Source organism: Heterocephalus glaber, unplaced genomic scaffold, assembly GCF_053883595.1.
Source record: "Heterocephalus glaber isolate CG9 unplaced genomic scaffold, H.glaber_assembly_v1.0 deba00000331, whole genome shotgun sequence".
Taxonomy (NCBI): domain Eukaryota; kingdom Metazoa; phylum Chordata; class Mammalia; order Rodentia; family Bathyergidae; genus Heterocephalus; species Heterocephalus glaber.
The window spans coordinates 12,231,597-12,239,793 of NW_028258142.1; the positions used below are offsets into that span (position 1 = coordinate 12,231,597).

General features: G+C 37.4%; 1 pseudogene; it reads left to right on the forward strand.

Moving 5' to 3' along the window:
- The first annotated feature begins 1,294 nt into the window (after nucleotides 1-1,294).
- LOC101708067 (ubiquitin carboxyl-terminal hydrolase 1 pseudogene) lies at nucleotides 1,295-4,674 on the forward strand (annotated as a pseudogene).
- The last annotated feature ends 3,523 nt before the right edge of the window (nucleotides 4,675-8,197 follow it).

The following is an 8,197-nucleotide window of genomic DNA, read 5'->3' on the forward strand; positions in this document are numbered from 1 at the left end:
CAGGAGAAAATTTGTTAAGTCATACTTTTTTTCCAACATAACTGATACCTGTGCAATTATAAAGATCATATGAGAAATTTAGATAATGTAATCAAGCCCATACATGTAATTAATAAGAGTATGGTCTCTTAATTTAAAAATCAATGTGTCTGAGTAGTAATATCATATGTAATGTTACCAAAACTGATATAAATAATTGACTGTGCAGAAGATATAAACAAAATACGTCCTTTTCAGTGTGTAACCAATGATAGCAAAATAGCAGAAAGAGTGGACTTATGTCCCAAATCACTGAAATTACTGAAACGAATAATCAATAATATGGAGAACACAAAATAACTTCAAAAACTTTAGCGTACTATATTATGGTAATTTAACAAGAGAGAGCTCTAAAACTGCACACAATAGAAACTCAATTTTGTAAAGTCTAGGTTGTTTTCCTATGGCATTTGTTTTTCTGTCTTTAGTGGATACTTTAGATAGTTTTCTATCTTTAACTAGGTATTCTAGATCTAATACCTAGGAAACCAGATTTTCATGCTGAAAATGACACAGGACCACAGTGTGTAAATATGGGAACCCTCACCGCTTGCAGCACTGAGCCAGTGGCTGTCCTTTATTTAGCATAGGAACTGGAGAATATGTAAAACAAATATATAGTAGAGCCTTTCTAGTGATACAGCAACTGATGAATAGGTTAGCTTTTATTTAATAAAAAAGTGATGTATGTAACGTTTTAAGATGTCTACGTTTTAGTACATATTTGTGTTACATAATGTTTACATTCCTTGTGTGGAGTTGGTACATGTACATAACACATCTTCATTCATTCATTTTTAATATAAAAGTGATATATATTTAATAAAAAGTCATATATATGATTTGTGAACTACCTGAAATAATAATCACTCCTTCTTCACTTCGAAACGTTTTTTTTTTACTGTGTTTAAAGCACATTTGTTTTGAATACAAAGAATCATGTTGCAATAGAATATTTAAAAATATACAGGTTCCCACGGCTGGAGCCCTGCGAGCGGCGGCGAGGCGGCCCTGGCCTGGCGGGCCGCGCGGCGTGGTCCGGCGCAGGCGTGTGCGAGGCCGCTCGTGGCGCGGCCCGGCGGGCGGGAGGAGGCGCGGGGTCCTCGGGGAGGAAAACGCCCCAAGTTCCCTCGGCGGCGGCGGGCGCGGAGCCGAGACCGCGCTGCTCGCGAGCGGCCTGGCGGGCGCCGCCCGGGATGTGAGCTCCGGCCGGGCCGGGCCGGGCTCGGCGGCTGCCTGTGCGCGGCGGGCGGGCCAGGACCGGATGAAATTGCTGATTACAATTGCCCTCTATAAATTCTTGTCAGCTCATTGGGATTTGGAAAGAAAATGCCCGGTGTCATACCTAGTGAAAGTAATGGGCTTTCAAGAGGTAGTCCATCTAAGAAAAACAGACTTTCCTTGAAGTTTTTTCAGAAAAAGGAAACTGAGAGAGCCTTAGATTTTACAGACTCTCAAGAAAATGAAGAAAAAGCTTCTGAATATAGAGGATCAGAAATTGGCTAAGTTGTTCCTGCAGCACGGTCCTCACCTATAAACTGTGAGAAGAGAGAAAACTTGATGCCATTTGTGAGACTGAATAATCTTGGCAATACTTGTTATCTTAATAGTATACTTCAGGTATTATATTTTTGTCCTGGTTTTAAATCTGGAGTGAAGCACTTATTTAATATTATTTCAAAGAAGAAAGAGGCTCTAAAGGATGAAGCCAATCAAAAAGACAAAGGAAATTGCAAAGAAGATTCTTTGGTGAGTTATGAACTTATATGCAGTTTACAGTCCTTAATCATTCCAATGGAACAGCTTCAGGCTAGTTTCCTCCTAAATCCAGAGAAATACACTGATGAGCTTGCTACTCAGCCAAGACGGCTGCTTAACACACTCAGGGTACTCAACCCTATGTACAAAGGATATCTACAGCATGATGCACAGGAAGTATTACAGTGTATTTTGGGAAACATTCAAGAAACATGCCAACTCCTAAAAAAAGAACAAGTAGAAAATGTGACAGAATTATCTGCAAAGGTAGGAGAAAAGCCTCATCAGAAAGAGGAAGTGAGTGGAATTAACAGCAGGGAAATGGACAACATGAGGAATTCCGAGGACTATAAAGAAAAACCTCCAAAAGGGAATGGGAAAAGAAAAAGTGACACTGAATTTGGTAACATGAAGAGAAAAGTCAGAGTTGCCAAGGACCACCAGTTATTGGATGAGAACCAGAGACTCAAACGAGATCAAAAAGAAAAGCTACTGGGCATACACTGGAGACTCCCCCTAAAGTAATCCCCAAGTTTGTTTCTGAAAGTGAGAGCATAGGACCCTCACAAAAGAAGTCAAGAGTTAAAATAAATTGGTTAAAGTCTGCAACGAAGCAATCCAGCATTCTTTCTAAATTCTGCAGTCTGGGAAAACTAACAGCAAGCCAGATATCCAAAGGACAGTGTAAAGAAAGCGAGTCTGATCTTGAAGAGGACTTCGGGAAGTATGAAAGCGACAATACAACTCATGGTTGTGGACTTCAATCTCCAGAAGACATCAAACCTACAGATGTTAATGAAGTTAAGCCCATAAACAGAGGTGCAGAGCAAATTGGTTTTGAACTAGTGGAAAAATTATTTCAAGGTCAGCTGGTATTGAGGACTTGTTGCTTGGAATGTGAAAGTCTGACAGAAAGAAGAGAAGATTTCCAGGACATCAGTGTACCAGTACAAGAAGATGAGCTTTCCAAAGCAGAGGAGAGTTCTGAAATTTCTCCAGAGCCAAAAACAGAAATGAAGACCTTGAGATGGGCAATTTCACAGTTTGCTTCGGCGGAGAGGATTGTAGGAGAAGATAAATATTTCTGTGAAAATTGCCATCATTACACTGAAGCTGAACAAAAACTTCTGTTTGACAAAATGCCTAAAGTTATAACCATTCATTTGAAGTGCTTTGCTGCTAGCGGCTTGGAGTTTGATTGTTACGGTGGTGGACTTTCCAAGATCAACACTCCCTTACTGACACCTCTTAAATTGTCGCTAGAAGAATGGAGCACAAGGCCAACCAATGACAGCTATGGATTATTTGGAGTTGTAATGCACAGCGGTATTACAATTAGCAGTGGGCATTACACTGCTTCCGTTAAAGTCAATGACCTCAACAGTTTAGAACTGGACAAGGAGAATTTTGTGGTTGACCAGATGTGTAAAGTAAGCACGCCAAAGCCACTGAATGAGAAGGAAGTAAGGGGTGCAGTTGAAAATTATGACGATGAAGAGGTGTCCATGAGAGTTGGTGGAAATACACAGCCAAGTAAAGTTTTGAACAAAAAAAATGTGGAAGCTATTGGACTTCTTGGAGGACAAAAGAGCAAAGCAGATTATGAGCCCTACAACAAAGCATCTAATCCTGATAGGGCTGCCAGTACAGCATTTGCTGAAAGTAGAAGTTCTGAGACTAACAGTACTAATGGGACCCATGCAGTGGACAGGAACCAGGAATCCAGCGACCAAACAGACATTTACAGGAGTGGATTTGAGAACAAAATTTCCTGTGTAGTGCAAAGTTTAAAGGAGTATGAGGGGAAGTGGCTGCTTTTTGGTGATTCTGAAGTGAAAGTTACCGAAGAGAAGGACTTTCTGAATTCTCTTTCCCTTTCTACATCTCCTACATCTACTCCTTACTTGTTGTTTTATAAGAAATTATAGAGTGGGTGTATTTTCCCTATGTGTATATTAAACAGGACTGACCAACACTGGAAATGTTGATCACAGCAGTCTTTTAGCTTATCTTTTAAAGCTATTGGATATTATGGGTCTTTAGGTTTTTATATAACAGTGAGATTTGAAATACCAAAAAACCATGTTAATTTGTAGAATTCATTTTCCTTCATAGAGACAAGTGATGTGTTAGTTCTTGGGAACAAACTTGTATAGATTCTGAATTGAATTATTCTAAATGGAAGCATTTAAACCTTTTGGGTTTACACCAATCTTTTGTGTTTGCTTTTTAAAATAAAGTGCTTGTATTTGTATTCTCCATGTTTGGAGAAATTATCTACATTTATAGGTCTGTGCTTTCCCGCCTAAGAAGCAGAGTCTCATTCAGTACATTTAGTTTTATCAGTTGTGAAGCCTGATCTCTGATGGGCTATAGCAGAGGCACAAAACCTAGAATGCGTGTATTCACTTTGGGGTGTGCTTTTCATGCCTTGAATCACTTTGGAAAGTGCCCCAGAAAAACCAGACAGTCCCCTTTATCTTCACAAGAATTTTATATATATTTATGGAGATGATTCTGTACTCTAGTACATCTTTTGGGGCATGGACTGATTTGTATCTCTTCATACTCATTCTGCACAATCTATGTATAATACATCAAACTTAAGAGAGGTATGACCTTGAATTTAACTTTTTAAAAAACTGGAGGTCAATAAAACTTAAATTGTATACAAATGCTCAAAAAAAATATACAGAGAAAATAGATATCAGCATGCAATGCACATATTCACAAAAACACCTAAGAAAGGATGGTTACAAAATATTGACTGCCCCATATGGTCAAAAGAAAATAGAGTAAAATCTTATTGCAGATTATATCTGACAGTAGAATTATGAATACTTTTAATTTTACGTTGGCATTTGTTTTGTACAGTTCCTTTTAAATAATGGGTATATTTTTTCATCAAGGAAAATTTACAACACTAAAATAATGAGAATTGTGGAAGTATAAATTGGAGGAAATTTTGTATAGTACTTTCAAATCACTCATAAAGTTTTAAGATGTTTATGGAGTTTTTTAAGTACATATTTGCTTTACATTATGTTTATATTCTTTGTGTGGAATTGGAACATGTATATAAAACATCTTAATTCATTTTTTATTAAGTTTATTGGTACATTTTAAGTATGCAATATGATGACATTCATCATTGGGAATTTGTACCTTTACACGATATATCTTGGTTCTTATTTTTCCCCATTCCCCTGCCCTCCTTTCAACTCCTCCCTCCAATACTCCCTAAAGACTTTGTTTCCATTTTATCCTTTTCTCATATTTATTCTTTACCCTTCTTTCCTTTCCCCTAATCCTCCCACTTCCCCTACCCCTTTGGATATTTTCTTCCTATTTCACATTATCTATTATACATTTAGTCCTTATTTACTCTTTCAGTTTCTCACACCAGAGAAACTATTTGGTATTTACACATGTGTCTCCTATTTATTTCACTTGAGACTATGGCCTAAATGTGCATCCATTTAACTATAAACGTTTCTAGTTTCTCATTGTTTATGGATGAGTGGTACTCCATTTTATTATAAAACTACATCTTTATCCAGTCTCCACTTGATGGGCAATTGGAATATTTCCAAGTTTTAGCTATTACACACTGTGCTGCTATAAACAAGGGTGAGCATATATCCCTGCGATATAATTCTTTTAATTCTTTTGGGAAAATACCTAGCAAAGAATTCATTTTTAGTCACTTTTCCCAACTCTGTCCCACCTTCCACCTCTTTTGTTGTTGTTGTTACCAGGGATTGAACTCGGGACCTTGTGCTTGCGAAGCAGGCACAGGAACCACTGAGCTAAATCCCTGGCCCCAACTTCCACCTCTTTCCATTTGAGAAAGATCTGTCTCCCTACTTCTTACCCTCTTTTCCTGAAAAGAAGACCTAGCCAGAAAAGAATCTGCTTTGAAACCTAGAGATCAAAAATGTCACCCCCAATCAACCTCTCCTTGCTTTACCTGCCTTACATTGTAGCTGCAGAGGAAGAGAACAGTGATGGCTGCTTCCAATATTTAGCTGTTATGAATTGTGCTCCTATAAACATGTGTATTCTTGTATCGCTGTAACATGATGTCTTTAAATCTTTCCAGAAGATATCTAGAAGGAAAATACCTGGATAAAATGGAATTTGCAATTTCAGTCTTTTGAGGAATCTCCATACTGATTTTCATAATGGTTGTAGTATTTTATACTCCCATCAACGATGTAAGAGGGTCCATTTTCTCCACAGCTTCACCAACATTTGTTATTATTAAATTTCTTGATGATAGCCATTCCTTCTGGGATAAGATGGCCTCTCAGTGTTTTAATTTGTATTTCTTTTATGGGCAGCAACGGAGAACACTTTTTTCATGTATTTACAGGTCATTTGTGTATTTATTTTACTTGCACATTTTTTGATTGGGTCTTTATTTATGGGGTTTATTTTTTTGAGTTCTTTACACATTCTAGATATTAGTCCTCTGTCTGAAGAATAGCTAGCAATTTTTCCCACTTTGTAGGTTGTCTTTTCATTCTGTTGGTTATTTCTTTTGATATACAGAATTTTTTAATTTGACAAGATATCATTTTGTGATTCTTGGTACTATTTTTTGTACAATTAGCATTCTGTTCAGAAAGTCTTTGAATACACCTATGACTTCAAGAGTTTTACCTAATTTATCTTCCAGCAGCTTAAATATTTCTCCTTTAACATTTAATTCTTTGATCTATTTTTATTTTAGTTGAGTACATTGTGAGAGATATGGGTCTATATTCAATTTTCTATATGTGGGTTGCTAGTTTTCCCAACATCACTTATTAAAGAGACTCTCTTTCCTTCAATGTATTTTTTTTACCCCTTTGTCAAAGATCAAATACTGAATTGCTCGGGGTTGTTTCTGCATCCTCTATTCTATTCCATTGATCTTCGTGTCTATTTTTCTGCCAGTACTGTGCTGTTTTTATCACTGTAGCTTTGTAATTTAACTTCAAGTCCTGGATTGGGATGACTCCCACTTTGCTTTTGTTATTCTTTTACTATTCTGGGTATCTTATGGTTACACATGAATTTTAGGATTGTTTAATCTATTTCTTTAAAGAATGCTATGGTACTTTCTCTATAGAAGGAGAGATTTATTTTGGCTCACGTTTGTAGAGGTTTTAGTCCTCAGTCAGCTGGCTCTAAAACAGGTGATATGGCCTAGGAGTTAGAGCTGATGGCATGGCAGGCAAAAAGAATCAATACTCAGACATTAAGAGGGATCTATGTATTGAAATTGCACTCAAAGTGGTATGATTCATTTAATTCTTTGGGGAAGAGCCCCAGCAGTGGAATAGCGGGGTCAAATGGGACTTCCAGTCCTAGTTCTTTGAGGTATCTCCATACTGATTTCCACAGTGCTTGCACCAGTCTACAGTCCCACCAGCAGTGGAGTAAGGTTCTTCTTTCCCAACAGCCCCGCCAGCATTTGTTATTGGTTGATTTCATGATAGCAGCCATTCTTTCTGGAGTGAGGTGGAATCTCAGCATTGTTTTCATTTGCATCTCTCGAATGACCAGAGATGTTGAATATTTTTTCATGCATTTATTTCTACTTCTTTGTCTTAGAAATGTCTGTTCATTTCAGATGCCCATTTTCAGATTGGGTCTTTATGATATATGTGCGCCCATGTTCATAGCAGCACAGTTTGTGATAGCTAAAACTTGATAACAGGCCAAATGTCCATCAACTGGAAACTGGATAAAGAAAATGTGGGTTTTTTTTTTATAAAATGGAGTACTACTCAGCCATAAAAAATGAAAAATTAGAGACATTTATAGCTAAGTGGATGCACATTGAGGCGATACTCTTAAGTGAAATAAATAGGACGCACATGTATAAATACCGAATAGTTTCTCTGGTGTGAGAAACTGAAAGTTTAAATAAGAACTAAAATGTATAATAGGTAATATGAAATAGGAAGAAAAGGGGCAAAGGGGAAGGAAGTGGGAGGGATAGGGGAAAGGAAAGAAGGGAATGGAATTAATATGAGGAAATGGAAAAATAGGACCAAAATCTTTGTAAATAGGGAGGACTGGAGGGGTTGAAGGGAGGGCTGGCCAAGGGTGAAAAATAAGAACCAAGAGAGATTATGAAAAGGTGCAAATTTCCAAAGATGAATGTCATTATATTGTATATCTAAAATATACCAATGATTAGAATGAATAATCGATAATGCAAAATAGGAAGAAAATGTCGAAAGGGGTAGGGGTAGTGGGAAGGGCAGGGGAAAGGAAAGAAGGGAAAGGACAAATGATGAGAAATGGAAAAAATGGAAATAAAGTCTTTGTATAAAAGGAAGGGTGGAGGGGGTGAAGGGAGGGCTAGGAATGGGGAAAAAATAAGAACAAAGATGCATCATATAAA